The sequence below is a fragment of the Sorghum bicolor genome, chromosome 10, assembly GCF_000003195.3.
Source record: "Sorghum bicolor cultivar BTx623 chromosome 10, Sorghum_bicolor_NCBIv3, whole genome shotgun sequence".
Classification (NCBI taxonomy): domain Eukaryota; kingdom Viridiplantae; phylum Streptophyta; class Magnoliopsida; order Poales; family Poaceae; genus Sorghum; species Sorghum bicolor.
The window spans coordinates 24,708,528-24,730,357 of NC_012879.2; the positions used below are offsets into that span (position 1 = coordinate 24,708,528).

Here is a 21,830-nt window from a genome sequence, read left to right on the forward strand (position 1 = left end):
TCAGTCGATGCCCAACCCTTCTCCTAGAAGGGAACGTATCTGGTCGAGGGTCAGACGCTGTGTAGCACCCTGTTGTCCAAAGCGTTGACCTTGGACGTCTCGAGGGGGTTCTGATTAGATGTTCCATCCTTGCTTCCTGCGTCCTGGCATGCTCTGAGTCGTTTGGTGGGGAAGGCTGCGAAAAGGATGATGGGATGGGTGCCTGTTACCTATCACGCTTCCCGTGACTGGCGTGTTAGGTGAGAACGCGACAGGCGCATTAAATGCCATGGTTCCCGTGCGCGCGTCAGGCGGCGAGCGGCGTCCTTGCGCTCGACGCCTCCTGGTTCGCTCGAGCCTGTTTCCGTATTCGACGGTAGCTGGCGCTCGAGCCCTGATCGATTCGCTCCACGCCCTTTCCATCTTCGAGGCTGTGGTCGTCGATGATTGTGCATGTGACTGATCAGAGCGTCGAGTTGAGGGCCTCGACCTGTGTACGGTCAATTCTCGTTATGTGCACCAGTTAGGATACCCCTTACTGATACCCTCGACAGTAGCCCCCGAGTCTCCATTTGAGCGCTGGCGCTCGAGTGGAGGCTTTTATTCCGCGGGGGTAGCCCCCGAGCCCTTGAAGGAGTTTTTGACTCCTTCGAGGGTTGTATTGCCTAATTCTCAGAAACGCTGTCGACACCAGTGGTGGAAGGTTCTGGTTGGGTCGTTTTTCGTAGGGGGTTTCGACGTACTCTCGATAGAGCGAGCATCATCCACCCCGGGTTGAGCTCCTAACGGGTTAGTCCAAGTGAGAACCTGTGCCCCTTTCGAGGGGGTCAGCTGTAGCCCGGAGGCGTTCTCATAAAGCGGGGTCGACGTGGTCGGGGATGCTAGTCTCGTTCAATAGAGTCCAGTGTCTCGATGCCTCCCATCGAGGGGATTCCTCTCGATTGTCTCGACCCTACCTTGGACATCCCCAGCGAGTTCTCGAGGCAGGCCTCGATTTTCGACCACTCGCTGGGCATCCCTGACTCTGGTGCTCGAGATCGGCTGTCGAACCCTTCCGGCGGGTCAGCCTGCGATCTCTCGAGGCTTTCGTGGTGCGTCCCTTAGCTTACAAGAGAAGGAAGAGGCCGTGGCGGTTCACCTTTCTGCCCGTGGGGCACGTCTTCTCAGGCGGGAGCCGTTGCGGCACTGTGTTGGCGCAGAATTCGGAGCGTCCCGTCTATGAGTGGGAAAAGGACCGTTAGGCGGCGCATTTATGGGGGAGTTACCTCATTTATCGGAACTGTCCGTTGGTGGGTTGCCACCTATAAGTATCCTGTGGCCTCGCCGCCGTTTTCCCTTCTGCCTTCCGCCTCCATTCTTGCCTTAGCCCTCTCGCCATCTCAGCTTTCTTGCCATCTCACGCGTGCGCACCCCCTCGAGCAGTAGCGAAGCCGCCCTCCTTCCATCCAAGATGCCTGTGAGACTCGTCGCCGCCGACGACTGGCGCCCGTCGTCGATGACGGAGCGCCGGTTGGTAGAGCTTGAGAGGGAGGGACTCCTGCGCAACAGCACCTCGCTATCGTCGCCGGAGTGGATCGTGCCACCAGCGGACCACCGGGAGCCCAACCCGCCCAAGGGCTACGTGGTGTCGTTCGCCAAGTTCCACCGCCATGGCTTGGGTGCTCCTCCGAGCCGCTTCATGCAGGCGCTCTGCCTTCATTACGGGGTGGAGCTCCAGCACTTCTCCCCAAACGCCATCACCGTCGCGGCGGTCTTCGCCGCGGTGTGTGAGGGCTACTTGGGGATGATGCCCCACTAGGAGCTGTGGCTTCACCTCTACAGGGGCGAGCTCTTCAACGCCCCCACTAGGACCACCGGCGTGAGGAAGCTCGTGCGGGCCGGGTGCCTCAACCTGGTGCTGAAGACGAAGAAGACGGAGAGGCCGCGCGAGTACATCCCGGTGGGGTTGTCATCGAACCACGCTGGATGGGACTCCCAGTGGTTCTACCTGAGGAACGACGACGGTCTTCTCCCCGCTTACACCGGCCGTCTGATTACAGAGCGCCCAGACAACTGGACATACGGTGTCGTCCAAGATCACCAATCGCGGCTCGACCGCCTCCTCGACGCCCGGAAGAAGCTGCACTTGGAGGACCTGTCCGCTGCTCTCGTCCTCTCGGCCGTCCATCATCGGAGAGTCCTCCCACTGATGTCTCGGCCGCTGAGGATGGACGAGATAGGGCCGGGTGTTTCGTCCTGGGACCTCGAGGCATGCCGGAGTCTAACGAGGCTCTGGCGGACGACGAAACCGCTGCCCGGGTTAGGGCGGCCATTGCCGGCGACTTTAAGTCGGAGCACGTCAATGGCTTCCCCATGACACCTGACGAGGGCTCGATCGACCTGGTACGCTCCTTTCTTGTACATTGCTCCGATTCTTGGTTTCGTTCGATCTTCTTTTTAAGCCTACCTTTGTTCTGGCAGGGACGAATTGATGTCCGGTCCTCGAGGCCTCTAGTAAAGGAGGACGAGGTCGACCGTGACAAACAGCGCCAGTCCGCCGAAAAACTGAAGTCCGCCAAGGACTTTGAGAAGAAAGGGAAAATGAAGAAGAATCTCGACCGCCAAGCGCTAGAGGCACGTCGAGCTAAATCCAGGCAGAGGGGGGAGCCTAAAGAAGAATCCCCTAGTGAGGATGACGGTGGGGATGGAGATGACGACATCGACGATTCCGAGGGAATGGCGTCTCGCCTTGACCGGATCCTCGAGGGTCCGCCTCGAGGTGACGTCGACGCCTTGCGGATGGGAGCGCCAAAGGAGGGGCCAGGCGGATCTCACCGCCCCCGCGCTGACACCCCTCCTGCGCCCGCGACCAGTCGGGCCGCCCCATGCCCCCAACCTCCCCCTGCATCAAAGGCGGGTGGCCAAGCTAGGCCCCAGGCGACGGGGCCGCTGACCCGCGGTCGCGCTGCGGCCTCCGAGAAGGGAGAGACCGGCCGCAGGAGCGCCAGTCCTGGCGCCCGTCAGGTGGGAGTTGCTGGGCCTGGCCAGCACCTGCCCTCGAGGGGCCTGGCGCCTTGACGCGGGGTGGCTCGAGGCCCACCGGTCGAGGTACCGGCAGGCGAGCTGTTCTCCCTGTGGGGTAAGTTCTTCGACGCTGTTATTCTTGTTCTCCTGGTTCTTTGCGTTTTCTCGTGTAGCGGTCTTCTTTACATCCGTTCTTCCCTCCTCAGGTTGAAGCGGACGCTTGAGCAGGCCCAGCCTTCGATGGCGAAGAGGCTCAAGGTGGGAGCAGCCTCAAAGGAGCCAGGTCTGTAGCTTATTCGTGGGACTTATGTTGTTCTTACGTTGGTCATCATAGTGACTGGCCTTCATTTTTTGTTTTACAGGTTCCTCCGACCCTCAGCCTCTGACCGGCGCTGAGAGTGCCCCACCCCGTCCTGAGTCTGCCCCGTCGTCGCCGAAACAGGCCGAGGCGCCCCAGACCCAAGGGCAAGAGGGAGCCCCTGAGCCTCCCCGATCGGGGGTCGAGGGGGATCCCATTACCATCAGTGATGGGTCCGGCGGCAACGGGACGTCGAGGGATGCCCGTCCTATGGACGAGGAGGCCTCGACCTCTCTTGTCGCGGGACGGACGCCCTAGCCTGCCGGTCTTCGCTCCCTCAAGGAGCAGAGGAAGAAAGAGGAGGAGGAGGAGCGGGAGCGAGAGGCGCGGCGGCAACTGCAGGAGCAGGAACGTCAACAAGAGCCACTGGAGCTTGAGGAGCAGCAGCAGCGGGGGGCCAGCCGTCGGAGGAACCGCTCGGGCCTCCTCCTCACAGTCCGCCCCAGCCGGTACTACCAGCGCCGCAAGAGCCGAAGAACCCTAGCGTGGCAACGTCTAGGGGCGCCTGCCGCGATTCCAGCAGAATCGGGGTGGGCGGACGGCGTGGTAGCGCTCGCCTGCATGATGCGCACCCCCGTCGACCCTGAGTCCGAGATCAGGAGGACGATCTACGGCATGGACAGAATCGCGCCAGGATTTCTCCGGGAGCGTCGGGCATGGGAGGACTGTATTCCCGCCGAGGAGGACGAGGCGGGGACGTCGGGTGGAGGTGGAATCAGCGAGACGGGCACCTGGAAGACAGTGGACGACGACGGGCGGTTCCCCTCCCTCGTTGACTTGTTTCTATGTCATGGGGGGTCCCTCAAGGCCGTCGAGGATCTCATCCGCGGCGTCAAGGCACGGGCCGACCAGGAGATGGAGAACTGGTGCCCCGATCAGATCCGCATCCGGGCTTCCACCGATCCGTCCGAGCCCAACATCTTCCTGGACGATCGGAAGGAGGCCCAGAAGTGAGAGCACATCGAGGAGCTCCGCCTCTGGATGAAGCACGTGGTGGGGCTCCTGTCGGACGTTGTAAACAACGGGCTCAGGCCAGCCTACTTTGTAAGTCTCCTAATCTTTTAGTCTTTAGGGAACTTGTTGGTTTTGGGTTCTAACTGCTCGATCGCCGGCTTGCAGCACCTGAAAGAGACCTCTCGTATCAAGTCAAGCTTCATTCATGCCACGAGGGGCGGCCGGGAGCAGCTCCCCCTCGTCAAAGACCAACTCCTGGAGTCGCAGGAGAAGCTCGTCAAAGCTTATAAAGATCTCTTGGCGCTCGCGGAGAGAAGAAGGATAGGGAGGCTGCCCTGGCCGAGGCTCGAGAGGCTTCAAAGAAGGCTGAGGAAGAGGCCTTGCTGCTGAGGGAGTGGGCTCTGATAGTCGAGGAGGCTGCGTCCAAAGCACGGGAGGAGGCCCTGTCTTACAAGAACGTCGTTGCTGATTTGGACAAGGAGAAGGGCCTCCTCAAGACTGACCTGGACTCCCTTTGAGAATCCTTCTAGAGGATGAAGGTGGAGCACGTGAACGGCGAGATCGCCAGGAGCGCCGCGGAAGAAGCCAAGAAGAAGGCCCTCGAAGACCTCGAGGTGGATCGGGCTCGATCCCGCAGTCTCTCTGACGACATCGACCGTCTGAAGGGAGAGCTGCTGGAGAAGAATGGGGCCATTGCTCAAGCTGGCAAAGCGATCGAAGATCTGCGTGTTGCCAACACTGAGCTGGCACGCTCTAACAGAGAGATCGAGAGGGCCAACACCAAATTAGTTGGCGAGAACACATCTCTGGAGGAGAGTGTCCGCAGTACGTTTCTATTGTTGGGTTTTCTTTTCGAGTCTGTGCTTGGCTTTATCTAAAGCTTTTTGCGTTGGCCTTCACAGGGCTTAAAGACGAGCTCTTGGCCGCCCAAGTCGAGGCTCGCAATGCCAAAGCCCAGCTCGAGGGCGAGGTTGCTTTATCACTGTCGCCTGCGGATGGCGATAAGCGATCTCTCGACCTCTTGGGAGGTCGAGCCCATGGACGAGTCGAAGGAGGAAGCTCGAGGCGACGCGCTGGTCGATCAGCTGTGCTACTTAGGCGCGACGCTGAGGGATCGGGTGCGGGACGCTCTCCACATCGGGGTGAAGTGAGCAATGGCCGTTGTCTGCTCAGGCTTCTCCTACGACATGGAGGTGGTGTCTCACGGCTTCGTCACCGACATCTCCAAGACTGACGCAGAGAACGAAGAGAGGCTCCACGCCTTGATCGACGATGCAGAGGTTCCTGGAGAGAGGTTGGCTAGGCTGTTCGAGCCAGAGGTACTGCCTCCTGAGACTAGCTCGGGCGCAGGCGAGGGCGGTGAGGACCGTGATGTGGACTGAGGCCTGCGAGCTTGCTCTGGGTGCCTAGGCCCCTTTGTACAGTACTTTGCTACTTTGTCTTTAAGCAGTATGACGTTTTTTTTAAGTGGTTGTCAAATGTTTATTTGTCTTTCCGCTCGAGGCTCCTTTACTTCTTGCGTCTATGTTTGTCTTTTCCCGCTCGGTCTTTTATTTAAGGCGGTCTCAATTGCCTTAAGGGTGAGGAGGCAAGTAGAGTTTCCGTAGCCCGGGGGTGTAAGAGATCTCAGGCTCGTCGTTTCTCAGCCCTTAAGGGGCTCGAGGTACCTTTACTACTCAACCGCACGAGACTACTGATGGGAACGAAAAGGTTACTTGGTTTCTTCGACTCCTGGGGGGGCGCCCCCCTGCTAGGCCCCGAGGGGGTATCGACTATGATAAGTCATAGTCGGTATCCCTTTCTAATCGTCAAGATTTTGGCTCGTGAAAAAAGTAAATTGCTCGAGGGAAAGACTTTATTTATTCACTCATTCATTTACAAAACCTTGGTACAGAATGTATGTGGGAACATAAGGCTTTGAAATTCTAGGGGTAGAATCGACGTAGCTGTTCGATGTTCCACGCATTGGTGAAGATCACCCCCTTCTCATCAGCGAGCTTATATGTTCCTGGTTTCAAGACCTCGGCCACCACGTATGGGCCCTCCCATGGTGGAGTCAGCTTGTGGCGTCCTTGATTGCTTTGCCGCCATCGTAGGACGAGGTCGCCCACGTTCAAGTCCCTCTTGCACACGTGCTTGTCGTGGTAGCGTCGAAGTTTCTGCTGGTATCTGGCAGAGTTTAGGAGGGCCATGTCTCGAGCTTCCTCGAGTTGGTCGACCGCATTTTCTCGAGTCTCTTTATTTGATTGCTCGTTGTATGCTTTGAGTCGAGGGGACCCGTACTCGAGATCTGTCGGGAGCACCGCCTCAGAGCCGTAGACCATGAAGAACGGGGTGTATTTTGTGGCCCTGCTTGGCGTAGTCCTTAGGCTCCATAGGACCGAGGAGAGCTCCTCGACCCACTTCTTGCCGAACTTCTTCAAGCGATTGTAGATCCTTGGTTTGAGCCCTTGTAAAATCATGCCGTTGGCACGCTCGACCTGGCCGTTAGTTCAAGGGTGGGCAACTGCAGACCAGTTCACACAGATGTGATGATGATCGCAGAAGTCCAGGAACTTTTTGCCGGTGAACTGAGTGCCGTTGTCGGTGATGATGACGTTGGGAATCCCAAACCGGTGGATGATGTCGGTGAAGAAAAGGACGGCCTGCTCGGCGCGGATGTTGGTGATGGGTCGAGCCTCGATCCATTTGGAGAACATGTCGATGGCCACCAGCAAGTGAGTGTATCCCCCTTTTGCCTTTTGTAGAGGCCCTACTAAGTCAAGCCCCCATATCGCGAATGGCCATGTGATCGGGATCATCTGGAGAGCGTGGGCAGGCAAGTGCGTCTGCTTGGCGTAGAATTGGCATCCGTGGCATGAGCGTACGAGCTCGATGGCATCAGCTACTACCGTTGGCCAGTAGAAGCCTTGTCGGAAGGCGTTCCCTACGAGGGTTCGTGGAGTGGCATAGTGCCCACAAGCCCCCGAGTGTAGATCCTCGAGGAGTTTCCGGCCTTCCTCTATGGTGACGCAACGCAGCAAGATCCCCGTCGGGCTTTGTCGATATAGCTCCTTGTCATCGCCATAGATTACATATGACTTGGCCCGTCGAGCAATACGGCGGGCCTCGGATCGATCTTCTGGTAGTTCGCAACGGATCACGTAGTCAAGGAGCGGTGTGCGCCAATCGAACGGTTGACCGGGCCGCACTTCCATTACCTCACTCGCTATTAGTTGTGCCTCGACGGTGTCGGCTTGCTGGGCAGGAGTGGTCTCGACGCCAGCCCCCGAGCCCAAGTCAACGGATGGCTCATGTAGATCTCTTGAGAACGCGTCAGGCGGGACCTCGCCTCGAGTCAACGCGATCTTGGCGAGTTCATCGGCTGCCTCGTTGTAGCGTCGGGCGACGTGGACGAGCTTGAGGCCGTGGAACTTGTCCTCGAGTCGACGGACCTCCTTGCAGTATGCCTCCATTTTCGGGTCATGGCAGTTCGAGGCTTTCATCACTTGGTCGATGACGAGCTGGGAGTCGCCTCGAACGTCGAGGCGTCGAACTCCAAGCTCGATGGCGATCTTCAGTCCGTTGACAAGGGCCTCATACTCTGCAACATTGTTGGACGCGGCAAAATGTATCCTGATGACGTACCTCATATGAACGCCCAGGGGCGAGATGAACAGCAGGCCCGCCCCAGCTCCCGTTTTCATGAGAGACCCGTCGAAATACATCGTCCACAATTCTGCTTGAACTTAAGCCGGGGGGAGCTGGGAGTCATTCCATTCCACGATGAAATCCACAAGGGCTTGCGACTTGATAGCCTTACGGGGCGCATAAGTGAGAGTCTCACTCATGAGCTCGACCGACCATTTGGTGATTCTTCCCGTGGCTTCTTGACTTTGGATGATCTCTCCCAAGGGGAAGGATGAGACCACTATGATGGGATGGCCGAGGAAGTAGTGCTGCAGCTTGCGTCGGGCGAGGATTACGGCGTAGATTAGCTTCTGGATCGGTGGGTAACGCGCCTTGGTCTTTGAGAGCACTTCGCTGACAAAATAGACCGGCCTCTGGACAGGCAATGCATGCCCCTCCTCCTGCCTCTTGACCACCACAGCTGCACTGACGACCTGGGTCGTCGAGGCAACATAAAGGAGTAGCGGTTGTTGACGGTTCTTAAGTATCAATTTTAATTATCAAATAAACAAGAGAATGGACCAATATGCAACCATCACCTAGAATTAGGGTTTGATCTGACAGAATTCCACAAGTTTTGTGGTTTATCTATTTCTGCAGGGGGTTATCAGGAAATAAGGAAGAAAGGCCCACATGTCGGGATTACATAGAGATATCAACGCACCGCGCAATTTTACTTCATCTAGAAGACTCCAGAAGCCACGAGACCGAAGCGGAGGCAAAACTGGGCCAGGCCCAGGGCGCCCGCCCTGGAAGCCTGGGCGCCCGCCCCCCTGCTGGAGCCAAATCAGGACTCTTTCGTTCGGGATATTCCACTGACCTATTGGATCAAGAAAAACATAGTACCACCTCGGCTATCGACCCAAAAACGCATAGAAGGGGAGGACTATATAAGCAAGGCCCCCCTGGCCCCTGGAGAAGACATGAAGAAATTATCATAGAGACTGAGGGGTGCCCTCGAAGGAAAACCTCTTCTCTAATTAATATTTCTTTTTAGGCTTAGCAATCAATGTAAGGTAGAAATATATCTTCTAGTTTCTACTAGATTGAGAGAGATAGAGTGGAGGTGTAGAGTGGAGGAAGCCCGGCCTGTCGGTGTCTACTCCAAGCTTGTACCTGCGGGATCAAGTTCTCCTAACCCGAAGCTTGCTCCTAGGATTCTTCAGTAATTCGACTTCTAAATTCTAGTAAGTTCTTGTTTTATTGTTCTTATGGTTTATGAGTTTACTTTAATCTCTTCGCGTAGAGTTTAGAGTAATCATTGCTGGCGTAAACGTGGTGTTTAGGCTGGGGTACTCATAAATATTCCCTGACTAGCTGGACCGTGGCAGTAGTGAGGAACGTGACAATTCCGAGCTACCTTTGTAGATCACATCTCGTTAGCAGGAAGGATAGGGTTTATAGGTGCGGGTTGAACATCCTCTGTGGTGTCTAGATTCTGTTAGCCTCCCCATTAGAATAGTAGATCATCCTTACCAAGGTTAGGAGAGTACGGTTGCAGTCTTCTCTATTTATCACTCACATCGAAAGACATTCTTTGTGCCTAAAGGTTAGTAGTAATAGACCGGTTAGTCAGATGCACTCTTTCTCCTAGTGGTAAAAAAATAAATACGATACTCTGGATAATTTCTCGGGTGAAGTGCTCACCGATATCCGTGCGCTTGCGGATCAATTCCTTATTGTGTTCCCAAATATCAACAAGCATTTCTGGCGCCGTTGCCGGGGAGAAAGACGGTTGCTGAGATAACTTGTGTCTTGCTATTAGCTTGTATCTATACTTTTATCTTTTCTTATCTTTTATATCCTTTATTTATTTTCTTTACTCTTACCCTATGGAAAACCAAAACTCTAAATCGATCCATGAGTCTGCAATCCCTTTAGCAACTGACCTTTTACCATGGGAATCATCACAACCTATCCAAACATCCCAGTATAAGTTAAGTTCTAGGTTGATTGCCAAGATTCAAAACCTATCTTTTTCGGGAAAGGAAGACGAAAACCCTTACCTTCATATTAGAGATTTTGAGCAAACATGTGATTGTCTTCGCATTGAAGGCATTTCTGATAAGACTTTACGTTGGAAGCTTTTTCCTTTTTCCTTAAGGGGAGAAGCTAGACAATGGTACAGTCAGAAGGTAAGTCAAAAACAAGGTGAATGGGGAATTTTACGAGCCAACTTTTGTCTAGATTTCTATTCCCTTGACCGTATAGCCGACCTTAGACTCGAAGTCCTATCTTTTAAACAAAAAGATAATGAAACTTTGGGAAAATCCTGGAAACGTTTTTCTGATCTTTTAGAATCTGGTCCAAACCTTAATCTTGAAGACCCTGTTCTTTTATTTCACTATTTTTGAGGTCTTCATAAAAATCACAAACAAATGCTAGACACAATGTCTAGAGGTTCTTTCTTTCGCATCCCTGCTGATGAAGCTAGAGTGATCCTAGATAGAATCCTAGAAGCTGAGATGGATAATACCCTTCATGATGAAACCTACGAAGCCGAAGTAGACACTCTGCCAAATTCTTCATCTACTTTAGCTATCCCAAGTTTTGAGCCACAAGAGGAAGAAATTCCACTACCGGACTTCATGCTGGATATAGAATCCGACCTTTTTGCCGATTTTGGAAATATTTCAAACTACCATTCTATTGACAAACCCCAAAACGGCCAGTTTAGCATTTATTTACCAAGTGAATATCAATTGAGAGAGCTTATCTCAGTAATGAGTAGCGAATGGTTGGAGGAATCAGAGCTTTCCTCTGATGTGATCCGTTTGGACACACCCTCTATAACTATACGTTGTGCTTATAATTCTGATCGATTTAATGCTCTTTATAATCCTGTTGTGGGGATCAACATCATGTCTGAATCTTTTGCACTTAAACTATTTAAAAATCTTGTCTTAACCCCCACAACAAAGATCATAAAGGAATCTTCGGGACGATTAATCCCCAGTCTTGGAATTATTAATGTCCTACCTCTTACGGTAGAAGGCTCCATGGTTCATTTGAACTTCTATATCTTTGATACATGGGACTTCGACCTGTTAATAGGACAACCTTTTAGAAGACTCCTTTATGAAGGTCATACTGGAAAGCTACACATTTCTTTTGGAAAAACTTTTCAATTCCCAATGATAATTTCACACTCCTTAAATAATAAGGCCGAGTCATATCTTTTGCCTGATCCTATGGAGGAAGTAAAGGCTGCATCTCTAGAGCTTTTAGATGAATCAGACTTAGAAGACAAAACTCCTTTCTTCACAGAAGAAGAAGACGAACCTTCTGAGCCTGAACCCTTAGACGAGTTTGCAGAAACACCTAGACCCCCCATAGAACTTAAAACTTTACCACCCGGTCTTACCTATGCTTTCCTAAACAATAATCCAGAGTTCCCTGTGATCATTAGCGATAAACTCACTCAGGATCAAACTCTGTGATTAATGACCATTCTTGAGAAACATCACTCAGTATTCGGCTACTCACTTCAAGATCTTACAGGAATCAATCCTATGATTTGTACCCATCGTATTCCAACAGATCCTTCTATTACACCCTCTCGAGAACCCCAACGTAGACTTAACAACACTATGAGAGAGGTAGTTAAAAAGGAAGTTATAAAGTTGCTGCATGCAGGGATTATATATCCTGTGCCGCACAGTGAGTGGGTGAGCCCAGTCCAAGTTGTGCCCAAAAAGGGAGGCAAGACAGTTATTATGAATGAAAAGAACGAGCTAATTCCGCAACGCACCGTCACAGGATGGCGGATGTGCATAGACTATAGAAAACTAAACAAAGCCACGAGAAGAAATCACTTTCCTTTACCTTTTATAGATGAGATGCTAGAGCGGTTAACAAACCATTCATTCTTCTGTTTCTTAGATGGATATTCAGGGTATCATCAAATCCCGATCCATCCTGATGATCAAAGCAAAACCACTTTTACATGCCCTTATGGAACTTATGCTTACCGTAGAATGTCTTTTGGGTTATGTAATGCACCAGCTTCTTTTCAAAGATGCATGATGTCTATATTTTCTGATATGATTGAAGAGATTATGGAAGTTTTCATGGATGATTTCTCTGTTTATGGAAAAACTTTTGATAGTTGTCTTGAAAACTTAGATAAGGTTTTGCAAAGATGTGAAGAAAAGCACTTAATCCTTAATTGGGAAAAATGTCATGGTTAGAGAAGGAATAGTGCTAGGACACTTAGTGTCTGAAAGGGGGATTGAGGTAGACAAAGCTAAAATTGAAGTAATTGAACAACTACCTCCACCTGTGAATATAAAAGGAATTCGAAGCTTTCTTGGCCATGCTTGTTTTTATCGTAGATTCATAAAAGAATTTTCATTTATTGCTAGACCACTTACTCTTTTGCTAGCCAAGGATGCTCCTTTCGAATTTGATGATGCATGTTTAACATCTTTCAATTTATTAAAGAAAGCACTCATCTCTGCACCAATCATTCAACCCCCTGATTGGTCGTTACCTTTTGAAATTATGTGTGATGCTAGTGATTATGCTGTGGGGGCAGTATTGGGACAAACTAAAGATAAGAAGCATCATGCAATTGCTTATGCCAGTAAAACTTTGACAGGAGCTCAACTTAATTATGCAACCACTGAAAAAGAGCTTCTGGCTGTTGTCTTTGCCATTGATAAATTTAGATCTTATTTAGTTGGAGCTAAAATAATTGTTTACACTGATCATGCTGCACTAAAATATTTGCTCACTAAAAAAGATGCTAAACCTCGCCTGATTAGATGGATTTTATTATTCCAAGAATTTGACTTAGAAATAAAAGATAAAAAAGGAGTAGAAAATTCTGTTGCTGATCACCTGTCTAGAATGTATTTTAAGAGTCCACAGGAAACCCCCATCAATGATTCACTCCGGGACGACATGCTCTACGGGATTAACAGGTCTGACCCCTGGTATGCAGATATTGTTAATTTTATGGTTTCAGGGTATGTACCACCAGGAGCAAACAAGAAGAAGCTTATTCAAGAAAGTCGTTCACATATATGGGACGAGCCATACCTCTTCCGAGTATGCTCTGATGGCTTACTCAGGAGATGTGTGACCACTGAGGAAGGATGGAAGATCATCGACAGATGTCATTCATTACCATATGGAGGTCACTATGGAGCATTCCGTACACATTCAAAGATCTGGCAGTGTGGATTCTATTGGCCTACAATGTATGAAGACACGAAGCAATATATCAGAAGATGTGGGCCATGTCAAAGGCACGGAAACATAAATACAAGGGATGCAATGCCACTCACCAACAACCTTCAGATTGAGCTCTTTGATGTCTGGGGAATAGACTACATGGGTCCATTTCCTCCATCAAAGAAGTGTGAGTACATCTTGGTGGCAGTTGACTATGTCTCCAAGTGGGTAGAGGCATTACCTTGCAAGCATGCTGACAACGTCAGTTCAAAGAGGATGTTTGAAGAAATTATATTTCCAAGATTTGGAGTCCCCAGAGTAGTGATAAGTGATGGAGGAGCACACTTCATCGACAAACACTTCAAGCAATATCTATCAAGACATGGAATCCGTCACAACGTCGCTACCCCTTATCATCCTCGTACAAGTGGCCAAGCAGAGACTTCCAACAAACAAATCAAGAATATTCTTCAGAAGACAGTAAATGAAATGGGAACGGCGTGGAAAGACAAGTTACCCGATGCACTCTGGGCATACCGGACAGCATACAAGACCCCAATTGGAATGTCTCCATACCAATTGGTGTACGGGAAGACTTGCCATCTACCTGTTGAACTAGAATTCAAAGCACACTGGGCCATAAAGAGATGGAATATGGACCTAGATGTTGCTGGAGATTATAGAAGAATGCAATTATTAGAATTGGAAGAATGGCGAGAGAAGGCATATCACAATTCAAAGATCTACAAAGAAAGAGTCAAGAGGTGGCATGACAAGAGAATCAAGAAGAAGGAGATCACACCCGGAGATAAGGTATTCCTTTTTAATTACAGGGTGAAGCTTTTTGGGCATGGAAAACACCGGAGCAAATGGGAAGGACCATTCAAGGTAATCAATTCATCATCCCATGGAGCTATCACACTTCAAAACAGCGAAGGTACGTTATTCAAGGTAAATGGTCAACGTCTTAAATTATTTTTAGAGCCCAATGAGGAATTTGAAGAAATAGACGTAGTCCATTTTTACCTTCCCATGGAGAATTAGAGCCCGACACTTTTGGTCTGATGGTTTTGGGTCATATATATATTTTTCTAAATAATTTCGCATCTAGAAACGCGCTCGGAGAAGTGGGCCCACAGAGGAGCCAGAGAGAGGGCGGGCGCCCAGGTCAAGTGGGCGGGCGCCCAGCCCCTGTTCCCCCTCGGTCCCGACTTTCTCGGTTATGGAAAATGCACTTAGGGTGATCCGAATAATCCCTCGGATGGAAAGTTTCGCACGCACATCGACGGGAGCAACCCGAACAACCCATAGAGGCATCCTTTTGACCCCTATATAAACAGACCCCTGACCTCAGTTTTCAAACACCAAGCCACCAAGCTTTCTCTCCTTCAACTAGAGCTTGATTAGCTCTCCTTTAATTAGAGCTTAATTAGCTCTACTTCAATTAAAATTTTATTAGTTCCTTGCTACTCCAATGGCCGACAAGTACCACGACGATTGGGAAGTCGTCCCCTTCAACCTCAACATGGAGCCAGTGGAAGACCCCGATGCCCGTGCTCTCGTCCCGACCAAAACAGAGCGTCAGCTAGAAGCCATGCCATTACGCCAACGCAGCTCTGCCTAATCTTACCATGCTCAACCAGTTCTCACCGCACCACCACAACCCCTACTCCTCAAAGGACCATCATCCAAGACAAAGACCACTATCAAGGTGCCAATCGGCACAAGGATCCTTCCACCTAGACCGAATGAGAGGGTCGTTGGAGTCAAGACCAACCGGAGCGGCGAGATCAGCAGCGTACGCTACACTTCAGAGGAGGAAAGGCCTTAGTTTGAAGGGATTAGAGCAGCCAAAGTCCGTTTCATCCCTCCAAAGGCAGCCCCGAAGCATTCTCTCAATGCTTTTGAGACACCTCCCAAGCGTCGCAAGACTATAATGGATATTGATGAGGAAGTTTGCAGGCTAGATAGAATTATCATAGACCTCCAGTCCTCAATTAATTCCCTCACTAGGCAGCTCTCTAACCACAACACCATTATACTAGGCCTTAGGCAGGATCTTGCCAGTGCCAACAAGAAGATCAAGGAATTAGAGCGCCGCTAAGTTATCTAGATTAGACCTTGAGGCAATGCATCTTAGTCATCTATCTTTAAATTCGGTTTAAGTTTGCTATTATTATTAGTTTGCTATCAGTTTGTTATCAGTCTTTTGTACTAAATGCCTCAAGATCAATAAAGAGTACTACTATTATTATTATTATGTCTTGTGTGTCTCTACTTTATTTTTGTGCAAGAAAGCAGAAAACAAGTATGGGGGAGATCCCTCAACATGCCAAACACACTCCGACTACACCACTCCACGATTCAGGTACACACTCTGCACACTTTACTTCATACATACATTTATTTTGGATTATGCAGATTACTGTTTCCGACATGATAAAATAAAAAGATTAAAATATTTCTAATCATGATTAATCTCAATCTGTGATATTCCCTGAAAACTTACAATTATTATAAAATCATTTTAAAACCCTGTGTTACTTAAGTCAGTATGGAATATGTGATGGTAGAGTATGAGTTTCTTATTCTTGATATCATTGTTGCTTGGAGAATTTATTTCAAAATATTCAAACTTCTAGCTACCATCCTCAGTGTTTTATATGCCTGATAAAAATAAAAATATTAATTATGATTATAAAAGCTATCTGCTCTGTATTGAGTTTGTTCAAAATGAGTTAGACCCTTGTTGAGAGATTTATCATGCTCCCAAGATCAAGACACTATTTCAGTAAGATTCATCTTCCAAAGTATTATTGCATTAGAGGCATGGGCTATGCAAAAATAAAAATATTTCGAGGAAATAAAAAGGAGCAAGTGCTCGACAACCTCGCAGAAAAAAATGGACAAGTGTCCGGCAGTAGAATTAGGGGTACCTCGGTATCCACTTAAAAAAATGATAGCCCATGGTCCCTCTAATAAGCAATATGCCAGCAAGAGTTGACAAAGTTTTTAATTTTCAAAGTCTTTGATCTAAGAGTATGACATTCCCCTCCTCGGATCCCGTTTTGATCAGGCAATAAATGCAACGTAAGTATGCTTGAGAATTTTTGCAAAATAAAACAGCCTCAGTGAGATATATATATATATAAGATAATGAGTGATCTGAGAGAACCTATGAGGATAAAAAGGTATGCTAACTTTCTTTCAAAAATATACAAAAACTCCAAGTGACAGGATCGAGAAGAAAGGATCTTTACTCTTAATCATAAACTTCCCTGACTATGGTACACAGTGGAATTTTAACACCCTGCAATTATATAAAGAGAATGTTTTAAATGTTTACCCCAGATATTGTTCTTAACCATCCTTTTCTCGAGGACGAGTAAAAGCCTAAGTATGGGGGTATTTGTTGACGGTTCTTAAGTATCAATTTTAATTATCAAATAAACAAGAGAATGGACCAATATGCAACCATCACCTAGAATTAGGGTTTGATCTGACAGAATTCCACGAGTTTTGTGGTTTATCTATTTCTGCAGGGGGTTATCAGGAAATAAGGAAGAAAGGCCCACATGTCGGGGTTACATAGAGATATCAACGCACCGCGCAATTTTACTTCATCTAGAAGACTCCAGAAGCCACGAGACCGAAGCGGAGGCAAAACTGGGCCAGGCCCAGGGCACCCGCCCTAGAAGCCTGGGCACCCGCCCCCCTGCTGGAGCCAAATCAGGACTCTTTCATTTGGGATATTCCACCGACCTATTGGATCAAGAAAAACATAGTACCACCTCAGCTATCGACCCAAAAACGCATAGAAGGGGAGGACTATATAAGCAAGGCCCCCTGGCCCCTGGAGAAGACATGAAGAAATTATCATAGAGACTGAGGGGTGCCCTCGAAGGAAAACCTCTTCTCTAATTAATATTTCTTTTTAGGCTTAGCAATCAATGTAAGGTAGAAATAGATCTTCTAGTTTCTACTAGATTGAGAGAGATAGAGTGGAGGTGTAGAGTGGAGGAAGCCCGGCCTGTCGGTGTCTACTCCAAGCTTGTACCTGCGGGATCAAGTTCTCCTAACCCGAAGCTTGCTCCTAGGATTCTTCAGTAATTCGACTTCTAAATTCTAGTAAGTTCTTGTTTTATTGTTCTTATGGTTTATGAGTTTACTTTAATCTCTTCGCGTAGAGTTTAGAGTAATCATTGCTGGCGTAAACGTGGTGTTTAGGCTGGGGTACTCATAAATATTCCCAGACTAGCTGGACCGTGGTAGTAGTGAGAACGTGACAATTCCGAGCTACCTTTGTAGATCACATCTCGTTAGCAGGAAGGATAGGGTTTATAGGTGCGGGTTGAACATCCTCTGTGGTGTCTAGATTCCGTTAGCCTCCCCATTAGAACAGTAGATCATCCTTACCAAGGTTAGAAGGAGACTACGGTTGCAGTCTTCTCTATTTATCACTCACATCGAAAGACATTCTTTGTGCCTAGAGGTTAGTAGTAATAGACCGGTTAGTCAGATGCACTCTTTCTCCTAGTGGTAAAAAAATAAATACGATACTCTGGATAATTTCCCGGGTGAAGTGCTCACCGATATCGGTGCGCTTGCGGATCAATTCCTTATTGCGTTCCCAAATATCAACAGCGGTTCCGCGGGTTGAGGTGGAACCAGGACTGGTGCTGAAGTCAATGTTTTCTTCAGATTTTCGAGGGCTTCCTCGGCCTCGGGGGTCCAAGAGAAGCGCTCGACTTTCTTCAGAAGTCGGTACAGGGGCAACTCATTTTCTCCCAACCTTGAGATAAAACGACTCAGCGCCGCTAGGCATCCTGTTACCCTCTGTACGCCCTTGATGTCTCGGATCGGCCCCATTCTTGTGATGGCCGAGACTTTCTCGAGGTTGGCCTCGATGCCACGTTGGGAAACGATGTAACCCAGGAGCATGCCTCGAGGTACGCTAAAAACGCACTTCTCGGGGTTGAGCTTGATCTGGTTGGCGCGTAGGCAGCTGAAAGTGATCTCGAGGTCCTGGATCAGGTCTCCCCGCCGTTTTGACTTGACGACGATGTCGTCGACATAGGCCTCGACCGTCGAGCCTATGTGCTTGCCAAACTCGTGGAGCATGCAACGCTGATATGTGGCTCCCGCGTTTCGAAGACCGAACGGCATGGTTACATAGCAATACATCCCAAAGGGTGTGATAAAAGATGTCGCGAGCTGGTCGGACTCTTTCATTTTTATTTGATGGTAACCAGAATATGCATCAAGGAAAGAAAGGGTTTCGCATCCCACAGTTGAATCAACAATTTGATCGATACGAGTGTTGACACTTGCTAACACCACTTGAATACTATGTTGTCATCCCCAGCATGGCACTAGAGTGTACTATGGTATTTATACACACACAGATAATCCGCAAGCGCACGGATACCGTTGAAGTTTTTACCCGGTTAAAGGTTTTATCGTATCCACAGGGAAACGGGAGAACCAACTACACTCTAACTTAACCAAGACAAGTAAATAGGTGTAAATAGGAAAGATGGTAGAATTGAATAAGAACAATATTAAAGATAAGATAACAGTGAGTGATAATATGGGAATAGAGAGTAGAGCAATTCTAGTATATGGGCGATGGTAGCAGAAATAGAGAGGATAATTATGGTTTCTCTACTTCAAAGGGGTATGTCTATGTCTGGGATGAACCACGTGATAAGAGTACACCACAAAGGATGCTTATCCTTAGGCCGGTAAACCCTACCCATCCTGCTAACGAGAGGTGGACTACAGAGGACCAACGTAACTGTCACCTACGCGGCCTACCACACGATCCAGCTAGACAGGGGATATCCACAAGTAATCTAGATCTAAGCACCATGCTTACACCTATCCTACAACTCTCATCTATAGCGTCCTATAGATTAAAGTACTCAAAAGAGTAGTGAACCAGAACATACATAATTAGTAATTGCATAATGAATTAGAAGTAGATTACCAGAGTCATCTCATGAGCAAGCTTGATTAGAGCTTGATCATGACGAAGTACAACCGGAGGAAGAACCGACAGGCCGGCCTCTCCTCTAATCCTCCTTCGCTCTCCATCTTGCTACTATCTAGATCTACTCTAGTTTAGAGAAGAGAGGAGAGCTCTCATCTCTAAACCCTAGCTTTTGCTCTGTCTATGAATAATGAATAATGATCAAGGGGTGCCTCCTCCAGGGGCCAGGGGGTCTGTTTATATAGTCCCCTCAAGTGAACCTGTGCCGTTGGATCAAACCGACATTGATTGAACGGTTATCCTTGATCCTTTAGGTCGGTCAAGCTTGGTCCGCAAAGTTGGATGTGTTTGACTACAACTCCTGGGCGGGCGCCCAAGGGGGGTGGGCGGGCGCTCTGCCCCCGGGCCCGTTCGCCTTCCCGTTCGTTCCCGTGGCTTCTAGAGTCTTCTAGATGACGTAAAATTGCGCGGCACGTTAATATCTCTATGTAATCCCGATGTGTGGGCCTTTTTTCCATATTTCCTGACAACCCCCTGCAGAAATAGACAAACACCAAAACTCGTGGAATTCTGTCAGATAAAACCCTAAGTCTAGATGTTGATTTCATTTAGATCCTTTTCTCTGTTTATTTGGTAATTAAATTTGATACTTAAGGACCGTCAACAAACTCCCCCAAGCTTACCTCTTGCTCGTCCCTGAGCAAGGATAGACTCAGCAATGGATCAGAAGTTGTTGCAATATCTTAAAAATTTGACGGTACACATGCTTTTAAATAAAATCTCATCTCTGAGTTAGAGTAAACTATCAAGAACTAAAACTTACTTACTTTACCTTTCACCATGGGACTTGTAACCGTCACTTCTGTCTTGAGTAGTTAAAAGATAGAACAGTCTAGCCAAGTGCCATGTCTCTTATTCTTGGTCAGCTATAGCTCTGGAGTTTTTGCAGATTTTCAAATAAAACTCAGAGATTCCTTGTATGACTCTCTAAATCTCTCTTTTGCGGTATTTCTGGATCCTTACCAAGGCAGTGATGGTATATGCCTTCTCTCAAGATATGTGGTATTTGTGGTATAAGGCATAGTGACATTGCCTTCTCTCTCACCCTACTCTAATAAGGCTTTAATATCTGGAGCTCATAGGTGGGAGATAAAGTATACATACTTACAAGACATTTATTGTATAGTCAAACCATGGATCCAAAGAAACAAATCAATAAGCCAAATCAAGATGTGCATGTGTGGCGAATGAATGGTGTATGGTAATGATGGTGATAACAATGGTGAAAGTCTAATTCTACTTTTGTTCTTTTGAGGGGATACATACCTTCCTTGCTTTTTGAAACTTTATGAGGAGAATGAGATGCTCCATCTTTTCTTTTTCTTTTTCTTTTCTCTCAGGTGGGTATCTTGTACCCCTAATTCTACTGTCGGACACTTGTACATTTTTACCTCTCGTCTCACTCTTTTTCTTTTCTTTCGAGGTTCCGGGCACTTGCCCCTTTTTATTTCCTCGTATATTTTTTTGTCTCCTTTTTTTAGAGCACTCATCTCATGAGATAATATAGCAAGTGGTAGTAATAAGATAACTTGAGCATTTATTTCACAAGGAAAAACAGAAATATTTTTGGTTATTCTCTCCCGGATTAGGAGTAGAATATTTTTGGGTGGTTCTGGAGATGGAAATGAGTGGATATATGTGGATGGTACTTCCGGAGTAGAAGCAGCATGTATGAGTGAACGTGCAAGTGAATCTTGATTTAACCACATGACAAGCTACTAAGGGTCTACACAGCTTGACCACACTCAATGCTCATAAGCAGTAAATAATAAATGTGTGGCTCAAAGTCTAGCAAGCATGTATATATGGCTGTGGTAGGAATTTAAACTCTCATCATACAGGAACTCATCATGCAATATTTTAAAGATTTTTCAAAGATAAAATTTTCTAAAATTCTAGCATCTCTAGGAACAGATAAACAGCAGCTCAACCTTCCCATATCATATCCGTTAACAACTTAGATTTCAGATCAAGTTTTTATCCTACAAATTTAGATCTAGAGCAAGCTTTAAATTATAACAGTTATATCTAAACTTGAGAGAGAACTTTAAATTTGCAAATTAGGCAGAGCAACTATTCATCATATCCATGCTAGAGTTTTATTATTAAGATTCAGATTAGCATAGCCACTTTATTTATTTATTAAACACACTAAGCAAAAGATATATATATAAGCACGAAATCTTTATTTGGTTTTTCATAGTTTATGTATTTTCATATTCTAATATAATATAAGTATAAAGATAGGTAGAAATACTTAGCGAGATAAATGGGGGTGCTCTCCCCCAAGCTGAATTTTGACGTAATTTCTCTTGATGTAGCTAGCAGGTGGCAGAGGTGTATTTGAAAGTCAGCAGCATTCTGACAGCGATTAGAATGTCCTCCGTCTGCTAGTCTTCTTGATTCTTAAATTCTGTGGAGCTCGAATAGACAACAAAGCTTGTGGAACTAATTAAGTGTTAGCATAAATATCTAGCCTTTATCATGTTGAGCTTCCTCAATAAATATTACTCCCTGTTTTTATATTTTTATTTTATAAAGCAAAAAAGAAATATTTATTTTATTTTTAGGCCACCACAGTGAAGGTACTTATGGGTTTTATGCCACTCGTATACTCACATAGGGCTTAGTATTTTT

General features: G+C 47.7%; 1 pseudogene; it reads left to right on the plus strand.

The window, feature by feature from the left end:
• The window catches only part of LOC110431120, a 124,286-nt pseudogene continuing 105,678 nt past the window's right edge, over positions 3,223-21,830 (plus strand).